This window comes from Tursiops truncatus, chromosome 2 (assembly GCF_011762595.2).
Source record: "Tursiops truncatus isolate mTurTru1 chromosome 2, mTurTru1.mat.Y, whole genome shotgun sequence".
Taxonomy (NCBI): domain Eukaryota; kingdom Metazoa; phylum Chordata; class Mammalia; order Artiodactyla; family Delphinidae; genus Tursiops; species Tursiops truncatus.
The window spans coordinates 148,724,760-148,742,912 of NC_047035.1; the positions used below are offsets into that span (position 1 = coordinate 148,724,760).

An 18,153-nucleotide genomic window follows, 5' to 3' on the forward strand; every position below is an offset into this window, starting at 1 on the left:
TTCACTCCTTATAAGCCAGCATTTTTAGTTTTGTGCTATTGTGGCCTCCACTGCCTCTAACTGGGAATTGCTCAGGCTTAAGAAATCTGCTTTTTAGGGCAGAGTTCTCCTTCTTCTGTAATTAACTAATTCAGACTCAACTGGGTGTCCCATGATAGGGAGTGATTCTTGAGTACCTGAATGTAACCCCAAGCCTTCCACACACCCTTCCTTGGTTCTCAATTCAGAATGGAATTTGCAGCAGCTCATCTGGCACTGACTAGCTAGACTTGGCTCTAGCCATTGAAAGCGAAACTCAAAAATAATAATGAGGAAGACAGGGAAATTGCAATTGTCTTGCAACTTAAAACAAGCAAATATTGTTTCATCCTTGAAATCTAAAAGCCCTATTGCTGTGAAGACGTTTCCCCCCCTGGATCAAATCTTTGCCTGAGTTACTCTGCTTAGGAAAATATGAACCTGTGTAATAAAAAAATTAATCCTCTAACTACCCCATCCCCATTTTGGCCTCAGCTACCAAAAATCACTCACATACAATGAAAATTGTCATAAACTACAACATAGTTGTATGGCCAAAATTCTTATTGACCAACAATATCCACAGCCCAACACCACTACTGTAAAACAGCTACTACTTACAATACCAATCACTGTAAGCCACAAGGTCAAAATACCCTAGTCCCAACAAAGCCATAATCTCTACATTTTTATTTGCTTCGCAAACTTTTACTTTTCCGTGTTTCTCAATGTTCTTGGCCAATGCACAGAAAGTAAATATCAAGGGTGGGGAAGAAACAGTCTCCTCCTAAAACAAAGGGCATCACTTAAGCTGGAAGAGCCCCAGGGCAGGGGAGAATACGGCACACTTAGTGACCTGGAGGAACGCCAGCCCAAGTACCAGTGTCCAGAGTTCATCAGGGAGTGGACAGAGGGTGTGTCTTCCACTCAGATGCCAGGTCCACCTGGTGGGACAGACCAATCTATTTCTTTATTGTATGTAGTTCCCAGTATGGTTGTGGCATTCAATAATCACTCTCATTGCAATAACTAGTTTGGTGATACAATCACTCCTGGAATGCCATGGCAGTTTCAAGAGAAATAGCTAAATTGAGTGGTATTTCTGAGTTGACAAAGGAAAAATTTAATTGAAACTTTAAGTGACCTTCAAATGTCAGAAGTAAATAAAGCGATAACAACCTCATTTTTGACAGCTGTCACCAACTAATGGGAATGCTGTAAAAACTCATGATCAGGGAGCATCGGCATATCCAATGTATACTAGACTCATCACCATAAATTCTGTCAGGTAAGTGCTCAATCTGATAATAATCTTACATCAGTGCACTGAATTAGCTTCAGCTACACTGATGGAAAGACAGGTGGGGGAAAGGATCATCTCCATAACAACGACAACCTCCCATGCTGACAAATAGCTGGAAGATTGGAAATTATTTTCAGAAAAAGAAAAGCAAAGGATCTCAGGGGAGATTATGACAGAGCCTCCCTCACTTACATTCTGTGACCTTCCTTCTTCTTTAATTTGGGGTGTTTGTTCCCTATGCACTTGTATAATTTCACACACACACACGCACACGCACGCTCACGTGGGTATATAAAAAATAAAATTCTTATGGCTTCTCCCTCTAAAGTAGAGAAGATATATTTGTCCCACTCTGCACAAGGTTAGTTCTTTTAAAAGCTGCTGGCATCTGGAGATCCAGAATTTTTAACCTTCAAGCTGATTCAGCTGGTCAGTGACTGCCTTCGCTGAGGTGTCACAGAGAGATTCAACAGGGTTGAGGGCTGTTAATTGATTTTGCCGCTTTGTTGAATACGACAAATCCTTCTTGTTCACAGTTTCTCAATTTCAAATATTCTGTGTTCATAATACCAAAGCAATGCTCTCAGTAAGGCTAAAAAACATAATGATAATACAGACACCGTGTCCATAGTTAATCCTATCTTATAAAAATTTTATAAAAAAATGGATTAATTGTTTGGGGAAGATACTTAAAACATATTTTCTACCAAGAGGGAAAGACTAATAGTTCCTAAATAGTCCCTAAAACCATTGCTATTAAATACAGTGCAGTATATAAAATTATTATTCATATGTTAAAACTGATACACTTAAGAATACTATATTCTTAATATCATATACATATTCTGAATTTATATTCTGAATGTGTAAATAACATGCATTATAATAATCTATAGAGGTAGTACTTATGCTTGGACCAAGGGCCAAATCCAGCCTGCTGCCTGTTTTCTTAAGATATCAAGCTAAAAATGTTTTTTTTTTTTTACAATTTTAAATAGTTCTATGTGTCCCTACATACCAGCATAGCTTAAGGTCTAAAATATTTACCATCCAGCTCTTTCCTGAATAATATTGCTGACATGCTCCTGTTTAAGAACAAAGAATTGCATACAAACACAAAACCAAATCCTACATACAAGTGACCTTGAATGACTGGAAATACATCTCTTTGTTATGTGGATTGACAGTATCTAATGTCTGTGTATGTGCATCTCTTAGAAAATGGACAACTTAGTCTGGTCTTAATTCACAAGAGATGTGACAGGTCTCTTGTATATGCATAAATGTCCATTGTTTGTGGGAAAAAAGTCCATTAACGGTAGAAATATGAAATTAACTTATGGTAAACAGGCATTTGGAAATTTCAGGCTGCATAGTTAAAGGCTGGGAATTAAAAGTCTGCTCTGCCATTTTATACCACCCTAGAGCAAAAAGGACATTGACAGTGGGACACAAAGTCTGCAATTTCTTTCATGTGTTTTTGACCTTTTTCTTATGATTTTGACAAATACAGAATTTGTTTTTGTAATGATAGGGTGAACTAGGTGCTTTCACAACACACCAAGAAATCTCTATCACTGCACTTATCTCATCAGTCTGTAATTGCTTTATGTGCTCAATAGATTGTGAGATTCCTGAAGGAAGGGGCCATGTCTTATAATGATCTATCACTTCAGTGCCTGCTTATTGGAACCACTCAATAAATATTAATTGCGATTATAATCATCACTGTTGTTACTGTTTTCCACCATAGCCTAGTATATGCTATAATCAAGATCGGTTGTTTTAAACAACTTCACCTGTGGCATTGCAGGAACAGAATGTTTTAGAAGCAAACACATTTTAGCTTGCTTTAAAACAAAAGAAAGGAGATACGCTTCTTCTGTATATGTCTCCAAGGCAAAAAAATATTGAAGCGCAAAAGTTTTCTAAGAAGCAATTGCAGACAAAAGACCTTGCTACAAGTCCAATTTGATCAGAGCTGACATTAGCCACAGGCGAGGACCAAGGTGTGACTGGAGAGAGTAATGCACATTTGGCCTGGTGCTTGCCTAAGTTAGATCCAGTCAGAAGGGATGCCCTATGAAAATCATTAAATAAGACTTGGCTAAAAATACTTTCCGACAGTCACTTTCATGCACTAAGGAGGCAAAGGGCAGCAGCAATAAACAAAAAAATGCAAATCTCTATTTTTATTGCCTAAAACAAAGCCTTGTAGGTAGATTCTGTTGATTCTAAGAGGGTAAATATGACTGAATTCATTTTGCCATTTAATGTTAGATCATCTCTGATCAAGTATGTGATAGCCCAGATTTATGCTAAATTTAAGACTGGGCAACCATCTTTTATTAGAATTATTGAGTATAAGCCCAGTGACATTTTTAAAATTAAAAAACGTGAAGATGGACAAGCTGTTCTTACCAGGTGTCAAATGTACCTAGAAGATATCAGGTAGATTAAAGTGTGTTGCACGGATAAGTACGTGGGTATTATTTAAATGTCTTCTCATAATTTGTACTTGAGTTTTATGCAATCTTGAGCTGAATTCAGAGAATCAACCAATTTTCTAAAAAGCTATGAAGCAACTACAGCTTACAGTTAAACTGAGGTTATAAGGGAATTTTGTGTTGGGAGATCTTTTTTCAACCTAATAGGTCAGTTTATACAGTTAATATACAGTAAGCGCTTGCTATCTTATCCCACCCCTGCCCCTGCCCTTCAAACGGATGTTTTGTAAGTGAGAGAGAAGGACCATATTCTCCAAGTCTGTTGCTGTTGATAGTCACCAATGTCACCGCACCTAGGATGCCTCGGTTACTTAGAACAGCTCACTGCATGAAGTCTGAATTCTTTGCTACTGAAATGCTCTCTTAACACATGTCTGTAAGGTTATTTGTTTTGTTCTTTTACTTTATGTTGTTCCATGAGCACTTAGAGGAATGGGGGGGGGGCAAGGAGCAAATTCGTGGTTGGTGATATTAAAAAATGGAAAACAGCCAATGGAGAATGGCTGGTTTGCTCAGTATCTACTGAGCAGCTGAGTTCTTACAAACAGCCTCATATGCTGTGTGGGTGTCATAAACGACACATTTCCCTGCTCTCAGAAATGCTTGCAGTGAGTGGAGTGGAGTTGGAAGCACCTGAAGAGATGCCTTCATAGAATGTGGCTGGTTTACACACAGAGCTATTTATGTCCCACCTGCACCAAACAAAGGATGGGGGCTCCAAGTAAGAGACGGGTCAGGGGGGACTGAGATGAGGTGGGGGAGGGAGGACAGCAGATGGAATTTTTCACATTTTTGCTCAGCGGTCCTGGATTACAGTTTGTTCTGGTGAACCGTTACTCTCAGGACATGGAATTACCAAAGCAATGGCAGTTACTGAATTACTATAATAGAGCCCCTGAAAAATTGCAAAATAATTGCCAATAAGTTAGTTCATTTGCCCCATAAAACTGGCCTATGAACTAGGAAAAAGCGTTATTATCATGTCTACCCTGTCATCCTTTCAGGTGAGGTTGTTGACTATACAAATTCACCCACTACCTAGCAGACTAGAACTCAATACCAGGGTTTCTGACCCCAATCCCATAATTACTCAGCCAGATAACAAACAAAGTACATGAGACCAGGCTGAATTGTACATGGATCCAATAAACTCTCCAGAAACGGCTTCTCACTCCCCAATTCATTCAATGATGGTTATTTATTGAGGACCTACTCTATGCCTGTAACGATGTAGGACTTGAAGATGAGGTAATGAACTAATAGAACCTCTTCCTTCATAGAGCTTGCATTCTTATGCAGAAAGAGAAAAACCAATAAGACAAATAAATACACATGCCATGTTCAATGTGATGATGATAAAAAAAAAATCTATCAAAACAGTAAACAGTGCAACGGTGGAGTGTTTAAACTCATTTGCAGCTTCCCCTAATCATGCAATGTGTGCCTGTGAATACCTTATGTAGACAAATGTGTACACATATTTATGTATTTCATACACTCTAATGACCTCGGGATCCTGACAAGTAAGATTTTAGTTCAGAGGATTTTACTGTACTTTAAATACTAGTGGACTACAAAGCTGACATATAAATCATCACAGACAAATCTGCACAACTCCTTTCTTAAGAGTTTTCTGCTCGGGAGGAAGAGACACACTTAAATTTAGTTTACTTTTCGATGTAACTAGAGCTCTGAGTCAGTTAAGATATGCCCATCATTAAAATATTCAGCAGTGTGAAGTACTTATTTCTATAACATCCTCTGCAATCAGACCAACTACTTAATTGACAAGTTTCTGTTTCCACTTGAATAGGCTAAAAAGGGAATCCTTCTACAAGATCCAGACAAAGTTAGGCAATTAAAATTCTCATGGAAAGTTAAATTACCCAGAAGCAACCAAACATCTCTATAGCATAGAAGAGAAATCATCCATAAAACGTAGTAAATATTTATAGACTCAAAAAGAAAAACAAGGGAGACCAGCCAGAAATCCTGCTGTGGGTTCCTACTTTCTACCGTGTATACTAAGAAAGCCAACTGCTAAAGAAATGAAGTTAATTGCCAAAATGACACAGGATGGTCATCAACTTCCGTATTCCCGCCTCTCCCTTTCCCTGGCTTCTTTGAAATACAGGTGACTGGATCCCTTTTCCTTGACTTCCTGTCTTTTTTACCCTACAGATTCTCATGTGGTATGCCCATATATTTTCATGGTTGAAATTATCATCCACAGCGTGGCTAACAAATTACATCCTTGACCAACTTTCTCTGTAAGCATCTTACCTATGTTTTTATCATTTATAACCTAATTGGTATTGTTTTTGGTATGCTAGTTATCATCTAGCATAAAACTCTTCCTACACTACTTCCAAGCTCAGCATATCAATCAACTTTGTCCCCCAAGCGAGGCACCTCCAAATCACTTTTCTACTCTTCCCTAATTCTCCGTATGTAATCAGTCACCAAGCATTTCAGAAGATATTTGATATGTGACCTTTAAATTTTGCTTGTGTCTTACTTCTGCTGGAATTACCTTTGTCCTGACCCTCAAGGTCTCTTCCTTGGCTATTGGAATCACCTCCTAAAGGTGATTGTTTCTCTGGTCCTGGCTTTTCTTCTTCCAATTAATCCTCAACACCCTTAATACAGCCCAAGGTAAGAGAAGCTGCCTTAGCTGACATCCAACATACAGATGGTGGGAGGACCAGCCACCAAGCACTGGCCAGAACTTATAGGGAGCATTGGGTTTAATTGTGGACACAGTGTTCTAGGATGATACTTGACAAATGGGAACACATTTTCCGGAGGATGACAGTGCCCAGAACATAAATGCTTTATGAAAGAACAATGAGAGATCTGGAAATCATATTAAATGAAGGGCTGTTAAGAGATCTGGGGACGTCCAATCTAGAGAAGGAAAGACAGAGCCAAGGTATCTGCTGCAAATATTTGGTAGTGTGTTACAGAAAAAGGATCATACATATTCTAATCAATGCCTGACAATACGAATACTAGTATGAACAAGTAGGAGCTGTAGAGAATTATATTCAGACCCATAAAAACACAAAGCATTTTGACAACTCCAGCTGTGAAACAACGTTTATGAAGAAACAAGATGGTCACCCATCAACAATAACCTTGATGGTACCCTTGCAGGAAAAGGCAGGGGTTAGACTGAAAGATACACGCAAGGTTCCTCCCTGTTTTAAGGTTTTTAACTGGACTTTGTCAGAAGTATATAGAGGCCCTCATGGGCAGAATGCCTATCCTCTTAGCAAGTTAACTTTTCTGCAAATTGGGGATATACTTACCAGCAAAACTTTCCTGAGTAGAGGAAGTTCCCTTTCCCAGTGGCATTTCATTAATGGAACAAGTGCTACATTCAAAGCCAGTGGGATTTCTTTTCCCTTGTGCTTTAATCATCTGACAAATGAGGTTGAATTTGCATTTACACAGCATTTTATGATGTCAGCTTCTTAATCCCCTGCACCCGGCACCGCAGTGCATTGCATTATCCCTAATGGCTTATCAGGTCTGAAATTTAGTATTTGATCGTGTTTTATTATCTTCTCCAGCTATATTCTATACCTAATTTTTCCCTGAAATGAATATTATTGATTTACTTATTATATATTGTCTGCCTACTGTGCAATCTTCACATAAGCAGGATGATGAATCCTTTTTAAAAAATAATGATTATCTGCAACACAATGCCTGAAATGCTAGTTTTATAAGGAGAGTTAAAATGGATTTGAACTGAATGTGGAGTGTAAAAACCGTCCTGGGCTCTCTCGGATAAAAGCTTGCACTCTGTTTCTATCTCCTGGAGAAAAAGAGTAATCAATAAGTGATTATATTCTTAGAGTAAATTACATTTCAGGTTTTGTTCTGTCCAGAGCAGTTAAGAAGGGATGATTACTGCAGGTTAAGTCTAAGGGCACAAAGAGGAACTTGATAAGTTGTTTGTAATGGCTGAGGGCATACTTCAGAATAACGTTTAAAGTTAATTGTAGAATTAGCATACCTTTATTAAATAGTATGTTCCTTCCTCAGATACACTTCTAACTAAATCTAACCCTACGTGGAAAACTCTGCCTTCTCCGCATGTACTGTCTCTCCCAGTTTGGACCATCCCAGAGGTCTCAGGACAAACGCCAGATTCCTGGGTCTTGCCCAAAGCCCTGCATCCCTCCCTAAGATGCTCCAACCTCTCCCGCATTCTCTCCTCCTCCAGCTGCTGCTGTAGAATGGACGGATCTCAAACATAATGACTGGAAACCATCACCATTTGCTTTCTCTCATGAGTCTGTATACTGGCTGACTGGTGGATTTGAAGACCTAAAATTTCATACATTACCTTGACCTCTGACCTCTTCCAAAGATAGAAAAATCAAGTTGCCTGGTTCGTGTTAGAAAGATAATAGAAGCTTGATATTAATCCCTGTAAAAGGGTACAAAAAAAAAAAAACTACATATTTAGTAGTTGAGAACCAAAGCGGCTGTGGAGGCTGTCGCTGCCTCTCCTACTGGTCCTGAGCTCTAGTTCACTCCCCTTAAGATCTGTATCTGAGGCTGTGAGTCTGTGTGTGTGTGTGTGTGTGTCCTCTCCAATGAGAAACCCCACTGAGATGCTACAATTTCATGAAAAAATACCAACAAGCAAGTTGAGAGGCAGGCAACACAGATCGGGAGGGGTTATTTGCAGCAAATCCATACAAAAAGCATGATAATCAGAATGTTTAAAGAGTTGCCACAGGGCTTCCCTGGTGGTGCAGTGGTTGAGAGTCCACCTGCCGATGCAGGGGACACGGGTTCGTGCCCCGGGCCGGGAAGATCCCACATGCCGCGGAGCGGCTGGGCCCGTGAGCCATGGCCGCTGAGCCTGCGCGTCCGGAACCTGTGCTCCGCAACGGGAGAGGCCACAACCGTGAGACACCTGCGCACCGAAAGAAGAAAAGAAAAAGAATTGCCACAAAAGGAAAAGGGGCAAGAAAAAGAAATAAAGGAAAATAGTCTAAGGCTATAAAGATGCGATTAGAAGAACTACAAATGGCCAGCAGTCCCATGAAAGACGATCAATTTCATTAATACAAAGGGGAATGAAAAATAAAACGAAACTGAGATCTTTGGTTCACCATAGTGTCAGAAATGCTAAACATGAATGTATTATGGTGGTACAGAAGCTGGAAAACAGGGAGGGGGATATCTTGCTGAAGTCAATTTAGCAATATTTGTCAACATTTTGTAATTACACCTTTTTACGTTGCAATTTATGTCTGTGGATCTATCTAATGGGGAAGGTGTCTCGCTCAAAGATGTGTTTATTGTAGCATTTTTTAGAATAACCCCCAAATTAAAAAGCACACGATGCCCACCAGAGCTGGATAAAATGCCCCACACCTCTGGTCCTAGTGCATTTACATTCTCATATCTGAATATCATATATGAGCAAAACTGAATAATTTCATAACAGCACCCAGGAGGGGAGGAGGGTGTAAACAGAATAGTAAGTGACAGGCTTCTGAAGCATGGAAATCAGATGAGATAAGCAGACTGTCCTTGAGGGGCAGGAGGGAAGGGGTCTTTGCATGAGCAGAGGGGTTACCCTGGATACAGCAGGGACGGTTCCCCCAGGGTCGCCAGAGAAATTAGGACGAGGGGCTCAGTGCAGGGACCTGGGCAGATCTGATGTCAGGAGCCTAAGGGAGTCTCTTCTCACAGGCTCTGTTTCCCAGGGAAATGGGAAGCAAGGTTACCCATTGGGTAACCAAATGGGGAGCAAGCTCAAAGTGGGGCTGAAGGGACAGGAGCTGTAAAGAGGGAAGGGGGGATCCATCTTCCGGGAACGAGGGCCACATGGGCCCATGCTCATGGATGTGATGACCTTGCTGGCGTGTCCTTCTCCTGGCTCCTGGGCTACAAGGATGGTCTGAGTGGGTCTCATCCAGATACGCAGGAAAAGGGAGAAAAGGGGGTGGGGGGAGGGGTGTGTGAAGGTGTGATGGTGTGAAGAACCATGGTGTCCGCTGGTCAAGGAGGAGGTGTGAGTGTTGGGAGGGATGGCAAAGGGGGATAGGATGGGTGGGTTCAGAGAGAGCAAGCCGGGGATGGGGGCGGGGAACACAGTGGTCAGAGAGGGGGCTGGTCAGCCTGAGTTTGCAGGGCCCTCTGTCACCGGTCGTGACATGGTCTAGAAGGATGAGAGGTTAAGAAGTGAGAGGCTGGGGCACTGGAGAAAACATCTCCATGTCACCAGAACTGAGCCAGGAATGATGCTGGGGACAGTGACAGCGAGCCTGGCACTGCCATCTTCACAGAAGGAATGAGGGCAGGACCCCCAGTAGCCAGGGCTGAGAGCACAGACCGAGGTCCCAGAGTCCGTGCTGGAGGCTTTGGGGACAGGGATGTGCTACAGAAATGACAAGGAGAAAGAAACACTCAGAGAGGTGAGGACGCCACCCCACCCTGGCCCTGTGGCCAGAGGGGATGGGCAGGAGAGAGAAAACCAGCCTCTGCAGAGATGAGTCCCGGGAAGAGAACAGGGTTCAAACTGCTGCTTGAGGCACCTGGGGACACACAATCTATTAGGGGCACCCCATGTTGTAAGATGATGGCATGTCTGGACCCTATGAATTCCAGTAACACCATCCAAGCAATATTCCCTTCTATATGTCCATGGAATATGAACATCTGCTCAACAAATTCCTCATCCTCAACCCCATCAGGGGAGGCCCTTTAGAGCCGGGAGTCAGGATGGTTGAATTATGGGTCACCTGGAGGGGGCTGGGGACACCCGGATAGATGGCAAGTGTGATGTCTGGGTGTGTCTGGAAGACAGGAGCATTGGAACCAGTAGGCTGAGTGAAGAAGATCACCCCCCCCCAACCATCTGACCTTCCTGGGCAGCACCGTCTACTCCTCTGAGGGCCTGAGTAGAACAGAAAGGCAGAGGAAGGGCAAGTCCGCACTCTGCTGGAGCTGGGACGGCCATCTCCTACCTGGGGACATTGGCCCCCAGTTCTCAGGCCTTTGGACTTGGCCTGAATCACCCCCCCAACTCCCCTGGGCCTCCAGCTTGCAGACGACAGATGGTGGGACCTCTCAGAATTCATAACCACATGCACTAATTCCTATAATAAATCTAATCTAGCTAGCTATCTGTCTATCTAGCTATCATATATCCATCATATTGGTTCTGTTTCTCTGGAGAACCCTGGCTACTACAGAGGGCTAAGGGACTGCCTGGAGTCCAGAGCTGATTGTGGGACAGAAGACATGACGATACTGGCATCGATGGCATCTGGGTGAACAGTGGGCGTGGCTGAAGAGAAGCTAGGTCAGCCGAGGGAAGGCCGAAGGAAGAACGTCCACAGAGGAGGGTAATTGTGCAGGGCTCGGGCAGACCCTTGGTGCTGCCGCCAGGAGCCTCACGGCCACGGGGCCGGGACTTTGTCATCTTCTGCCTGGCCAGGCTCTCCAGGCCTCTTTCTCCTACTCGCACCTGCCTGAGAGCATCCTTACCCTTCCCTCTGCCGGTAAAGCCTTTCTCCTCCAAGACCACTCCTCAGTTTCCTCATTTCTTTGCATGGTGCCGCCTCTCCTCCCATCTTTGGCGCCGACATAACTCTATGCACATCTCCAGTAGCACTCTCGACAACAATTTAGTTATTTTTGCAGGTATCCCTTGTCTTTATTATATTATGATAATACTATATATTATGATGGGCTTTGCAGATGGAAAACATGTTTAGTCACGTCCATCCCTTAACCTGGTGCCCAGCATATGACAGACACTCAGGAATATTTTTCGAGAGAATGAGTGGATGACACAAAGGAAGAATGGGAGCCAATATCCAGTCCCTAAACGAGAGAGACAGAGAGAGAGAAGAAGGAGGAGGGAGAGGGAGAGGGAAGGGAGGGGAAGAGGAGGAGGAAGGAAGGAAGGAAGGAAGGAAGGGAGGAAGGAAGTTAGGAAGGAAGGGAGGAAGGAAGTTAGGAAGGGAGGAAGGAAGGAAGGAAGGGAGGGAGGAAAGAAGGAAAGAAGGAAGGAAGGAAGGAAGGAAGTTGGAAGGAAGTTAGGAAGGAAGGAAGGGAGGAAGGAAGTTAGGAAGTTAGGAAGGAAGGGAGGAAGGAAGGGAAAAGAATATAACCCATAGGACTATTCCTAGACAACATAGGCAAAATCATCACCGCCTTTGGATATTTTTTGCAGTACATCCTGCCCCTCATATTCCTATTATTATTCAGGAGGTGCCAGGTTACACTTTAGAAGCAAACTGATCTGAATCTCAGTGATTCGCAGGAAGGCTTAGTTCCTGTCCGCAGCCCGTCTCCCCAGGAGCCAGTGGGGAGGGCTCTGCCCCACACAGCCTCTCAGTGCCCCCGGCTGACCGAGCCTCCACTTCCTGGTGGCCAGTGGGGTCGGGAGCGAGGATCAGAGGGTCCCAGGGAAGCTTCTGCACTTTCCTGCCCATCACTCATGAGCCAGAATTAGTGGCAGGGTCCTGCCCAAGGACAAGGTGACCAGGAAGCAGGTGTTGGGAAGAGTTGGGCCTTCAGCAAGCACTAAATGTCTTCTGCATTCCTAACTTCCAACTCCCAGCTAAACTCAGCACCACTGGGAAATAAGGTTTTAACAGAATAAAGTGTTATTGGGTGAACACAATGCCTCTTAGGAGTTATTTGCAGGCTAAAAGTGGACTTTTGATGAAGAAAAAAACCTTAAGTTCCAAATGGCAAGAGGCCTTAATGGAGAAAGTGACAGGATGGGGGTTGCAAATTCGGGCAACCAACCTGCTTCTCCTTACGTGGTCCCACCCACCAGACTACATTCTGAGCCCTCCTGCGAATCAAGCCACTTATGGGTACGTGAGACAATGTGGTAGAGATAGAATGGATGGAAGGAGGCACGAATCAAGTTGTGATGCAGGTACTACATAAAAATCCCATTTTGTACTGTCTTACATGTGAGGACAACATCCTTTCGTGAACATTAACCGATTAATTTACCCAGCACCTCATAAGATATCAGTTATTGTGAGCTAAGCAATTAGTGTGCAGGGAACGAAGGCGTTCAGCGCCAGCCCAGGCAGCGTGAAATTAGGGAGCAAGCAGAAGAGGGAGGCGATTCCTAATCCTCTCCAGAGGGGACCGAGGAAAAGCATCCTTGTTATCAAAGACTCGGAAGAGACACCGCTGATCTCCAAGTCCTTCTGTAACACGAACGCGCACTTGAAGTCCAGGGATCGTGGCAGAAGGGAGACTGTTAGGCACAGAATGGGTGGATCGTGTGTTCCCTGCACCCACCTCCTAAGCCTGCACTCCTCTGTCGTCCTCTTTCAGAACCCCTGGGGGCAGGATGACACCCTTGGGGACAGCGGGCCAGGGAAGCCATAAATCAAGGGAAACCTTTGATTCCTTACCTGTCCCTTTTAAAACTATCACCCTCCCCCGTCCCCCAGCTCTCTGGCAGCCCATGGTTTCCTGACTCTTCCTGGTGACACGTCACCCTTGACACCCAGACAGACACAACCATCAAAGGTAATAAATGGTTATGGGATGCAGTGGGAGGTGTAAGCACACACAGGCACACACACTCGTGTGTACATGCACATTCACAAGTGCACGTGCAAGTGTGAATACATGCATGTGTGAGCGCACACATGTGTACATGCACATACGTGTGCACACACACAGGAGGATGTCCATTATACCCAGGGTGAGGACCAACTGGCAGAGAAGGAGTTTGACTTTGTTCCATAAGTAAAGGGGGGGGGGTCACTGAAGGTCGCAGGTCGGCTGTGATGAGGTCAGTGTCACATTTCAGGGGTCATGCTCTGATGTCAGGGTCAGGGTGTCAGGGGTTGTGAGATTGATTGGGGGCCACGGTCTTGGTCAGGAGGACACACAGGGACTCAACTGCAAGAGGGACAGAGGGTACTGGAGACCAGGCACCGCTGAGAGGGAAGGGGAGTGACGGGCCTGCAGGGTGTGCATGTGTGTGTCTGTGCGCATGCACGGGGGCCAGTGAGGGAAAGCAGGGCTTCCTGGAAAACCCTGGGCCATTCCCTGGGCCATCAGAGACCAGGAGGAACCACCTGAAAGAGAGAAACAACGCAGCCTGATCACCACTTCCTCCATCAGGCCTTCACATGTTCTCATCAAGTTTGATTCACCCCCAGAGCCACATGCTGGTAGCTCCACTTTGCTGGTTTCCATCTCATCTCCCTGGAGGTATGACTGTTTTTCACATTTCCTGCTCTAGCCGGACATTATAATCAACCTGTAATTTTCACCCTCTGCACCCACAGCAGTACCCAGCCCAGGGCTCAGACAGCAAGAAACGAGGTGAAGGGGGTGCATTTGACAGGCTAGATTTTGTGAGGTCAGGAAGGGGGTCATCAATGTGCAGTCAGTTCCAGAACTCTACCACTTTGGCCGAAGACACCTGTGTGCAACTATTAGTTGTAGAAACTGTTTAGAGATGACCCCAATATACCATTTCATACACTCATCCACATAACATCTATTATGTACATCATTTGTGACTATTAATAATTTTGTTGTCTATTTATTCTCTTGCTGTGCATTATATTTCCTGCGCCCTGGGAAATGTGAAGGACACACCATGACTGATTGACATTTTGGCTCAGAGTTTCAATGGACATGAATGTAATTTTCCAATGAGGAGAGAACATTGCAGACAGAGCCATCCTCCTTGCAACACTCATTTTACTGTGCAGAAATGCAATTTTGCAATGCCATTGTGGATTTAAAATAAGAAGAGCAAGACTATTTTCTGAAAATCCCAAACGCCAAAATCCTGTATCCTAGTTTATGTGTATATACATAATCTAAATATTTTCCTTAAATTTTCTTGAATGTCTCCATAGCATTTTTTCCCCAGAGATAAGATTATAAACAACTTCATTATTGTTATGGGTCATTTTGAAAATGAGTCATTTAATTAAACGATCTGGGCAAATCCTTCTGGCTCCTCCCTCCAAAAAAAGAAAAAATTAAAAAGCATTGAGTGATATGTACAATGGGGCCCCCTTCTCTAATCTAGGGTCTGTTACAGGTGCATTGAAGCCATAAATAAAATGGGAACTGTCACCACATTAGGTGCAGTTCCTGCTTTCAGGAAACTGTCTCCTTCAGCAGGAGTGGGGCTGTCTCTCCCTATCCATCCCCACACAATGAGGATGTCCCTGGGCATTTTTCCTTCTCGGTGGGACGCGTGGCAGCCCACATGGCTGACCCACAGTCGCAATGAGTAATTTCAAAAAGGTTTATCATTATCCTGACAAAACGCGATGGAGGTGTGCGTGATTCATTTTTTAAAGAAGTCGTCAGCAATGAGAGGAACCCGGGCTGCGACAGCCCCGCTCCGTGTCCCTGTGATACTGATGACTACAGACGGGTGCCGACACACCAGGGATCTCGCCCACGACCTCTGATCAGGGCGCGCAGCCTCCGGACATCCTTGCCTCTTGCATTGTTCTCAGCTGATGGGAGGGAGCGAGGCTGCCTTTCCCGCTCCCACCTGCCTCCTAAACTCACGACTGTGCTCTTTGCCTTTGTTTTCTTTCCTTCTTGACTTTTCTTCCTGTGCTATTTCACAACTGCCCTCACCCCAGGACAGGCTCGATCTTAGGAGGAATCTTTCGTTTAGGGTTTTTCCCACCCTGTAAAGCAGCATTGGAAGCCCTGTGTATCACCTCATGACGGGACTACAGGTGGCACTGCAAGTCACCATTTTAAAAGATCTTGGGGCTTCCGTTCCCCTTTCCGCAAGGAGAATCACCTCTTCCTTATAATGCAATCTGAGGATTTAAAATCATGGGTGTGAAGTACTCAGCACAGTACCTCAGTGCAGGTAAGTTCTCAGTACGTGGCAGATTTATCTGATCGTGTGAAAATGTATTAATTCAAACGCTGCCTTTGTAGAGTCATCCTCACCTCCAATGTGTAAGGTAATCAATGTAAATAGATGATCTGTTTAGAAACCCTGCTCTGTGTTATGAAACAGAATAACTGGTTGTGGAATTGTGGAATAAAACGTCTATCAGCCTCCTGGTATTTTCAATAAACCCTGGCCAACGTAGTAGACCATCAGGCGGGGCAGGTGGCTTTACTGAGAAGCCAGCTGGCTTGGGTTTGAATCTGAGGTCCCCCACTTGACTTTGAGGATATAACCAATCTGGGCTCAATTTCTCATCTATAGTAGAAAACAAACACCATGGCAGTAGCCAAAGCGAGCTTGACTGTATTGAGGACTAAAGACTCAATAGGCTCAGCATATGTAACATGCACAGGGCAGCCACCTGAAATGAACATTTGTGTTTTTTCCATCATTATTATTTCTGCTCAAAAGAAGCCCCAAGCCAGGGTGACCCCATAGCTGTGAAGTGTTTAGGTTCTCTACATGGCTCACTATCCCTCTCGATTTATACAATTTATCCTTTTTCACATGGAAATCAAGGAAAAATGCAGAGTGGCTGCATCTCTCTAACTCTTCCTTTCTTATCTTGCTTTCTAGACTAATACAGCCTCCAAGGCAGGAGAGCTGAATGAGAGAGAAGGGCTGAAATCCAATGATTCTGTATAGGCCCAGAGCTCATAAGCTGAGTCAGAGACTCTACATCTCTGGTCATATTGTTATTCCAGAATTCAGGAAGTTCACTACTTACAGGGTTGCTCAGGTACAGCTGTGCAGGTTGTGGCCTGCCCGAGGACACTGGATGGAGAAAGGAAGTAGCTGCAAAATTCCTGGTTGCAATTCACTAACATGGGTACTCTGGGCCAGATCTGCAGCTGCCGGGAAGAAGAGGTGCCTGGGGGGATGGGGGCTTCCAGGGAAACCTAATGTGAGGTAGGGAACTCAGGGAAACTTTAACCCATGTAACTATTGTATAGTTAAATTGCTGAATGGATTAGGATTTGTAACTAGTGTAACCATTGTAATAAGTTAGGCAAAGATATTTGAATGCAAGACTATATTAGAAGAGAGACCCTGGAATTTAAGGGGGAAAAAAAGAGAAGAAAATAGAAAGTAATTCAGCAAAACCAAAGAGAGAAGAGGGTTGGGGAGGAGGATTTGAACCCTTCAGAGAAACTATATTATTTTTGTTTTAATGTCCATGATATAAAAATAAATAATGTGAAACAATGGGTATAAATATTAGAAAACACAGAATTATTATTAATCTGCTACACTGCTTCCTGTTAATAGTTAGCTATAATTACTCTGTGTGTGTGTGTGTGTGTGTGTGTGTGTGTGTGCGTGTGTGTGTGTGTACAGACAGATCAGAAACTCCTGGAAGGCAAGAATCTTGTTTCACGTTCCTATCGAGCCCCTCACCTTACCAAGCCAAACCTTACAGGTATAGCCAGTACTCAATACATACCTGTGGAATGAAGCCATCAGTAATGCAGCTTATGCTTCCTAACAAAGATTGAGTATATATGAGTATATGTCTTTATAAGATATTTTAGACAATTTTTCCCCAAACAGGATCAATTTTCACCATATTTGTATTTCAAAGTTACAATATTTGTTTCTTACTAGGAGTTTTATTCAGCTCTGTTGTTGAAAGACCACAACCTGAAGGCCTGAATTCAAGTAAGATCTGGGACACGTTTCGTTTAGAACACTCAGATGTTTTACTAAATAAAATCAGCATTTTCCATTTTTAGAGGAAAAACATAAACTTCTGGCTTCTCTTTAAAAGTCGAGCCCGACCACAGCAACCCCCTACTCCTCCAGGGCTGAAGTCTAAGGGGTTGATTAATTTTTCGGATGGAACGCGTCCCCCCAGTGTGTCTGCCCCTCCTCCCCCAATACAATATCTGCACCAGCACTTGTTTCTGGCATGATTTCTCCCTACGTTACCTTCATGGCCCCTGCAGGCCCCTGAGGTGGGGAACTCTGCAGAATATAGAATGATTCTCAGAAAAGTTAAATATTCCTCTTAGGCTAGGACTGGCTCTTGAAACTAGCTTCCATACATGCCTTTGACGTATACCACAGTTCTTCAAAATAGTTACATTAAATAATTTCAAAATTTATTAAATTTTTAATCTTTTGAATGTATAGTGAGCTTAAAAGTTCACTATTAGCCTGGCGTATGTTTAAGGGGCTACTTAATAAAATGGTTCAATTTCCTCAAAGATCTTGGCAGGATCACAGTTGTAATTTAGTCAGAGCTCACAGCCTCCTGTGATGTTCAGTGATATTCCCAAAGTATTCTCACACAGTAGATGACATTATATTGCAATGCAATTTGTGATTGAAGACGTCGGGCAAAGTAAGAATTCAGCCAG

The 18,153-nt window shown here is 43.6% G+C and overlaps 1 long non-coding RNA gene across 1 annotated transcript; it reads left to right on the top strand.

Annotated features, from left to right (window-relative positions):
* The first annotated feature begins 4,530 nt into the window (after positions 1 to 4,530).
* LOC141277879 (uncharacterized) lies at positions 4,531 to 8,105 on the top strand. The gene is made up of 3 exons (XR_012329748.1): positions 4,531 to 4,549; positions 6,010 to 6,098; positions 7,951 to 8,105. It is a non-coding gene; the product is annotated as an uncharacterized lncRNA (long non-coding RNA).
* Positions 8,106 to 18,153: the final 10,048 nt, after the last annotated feature.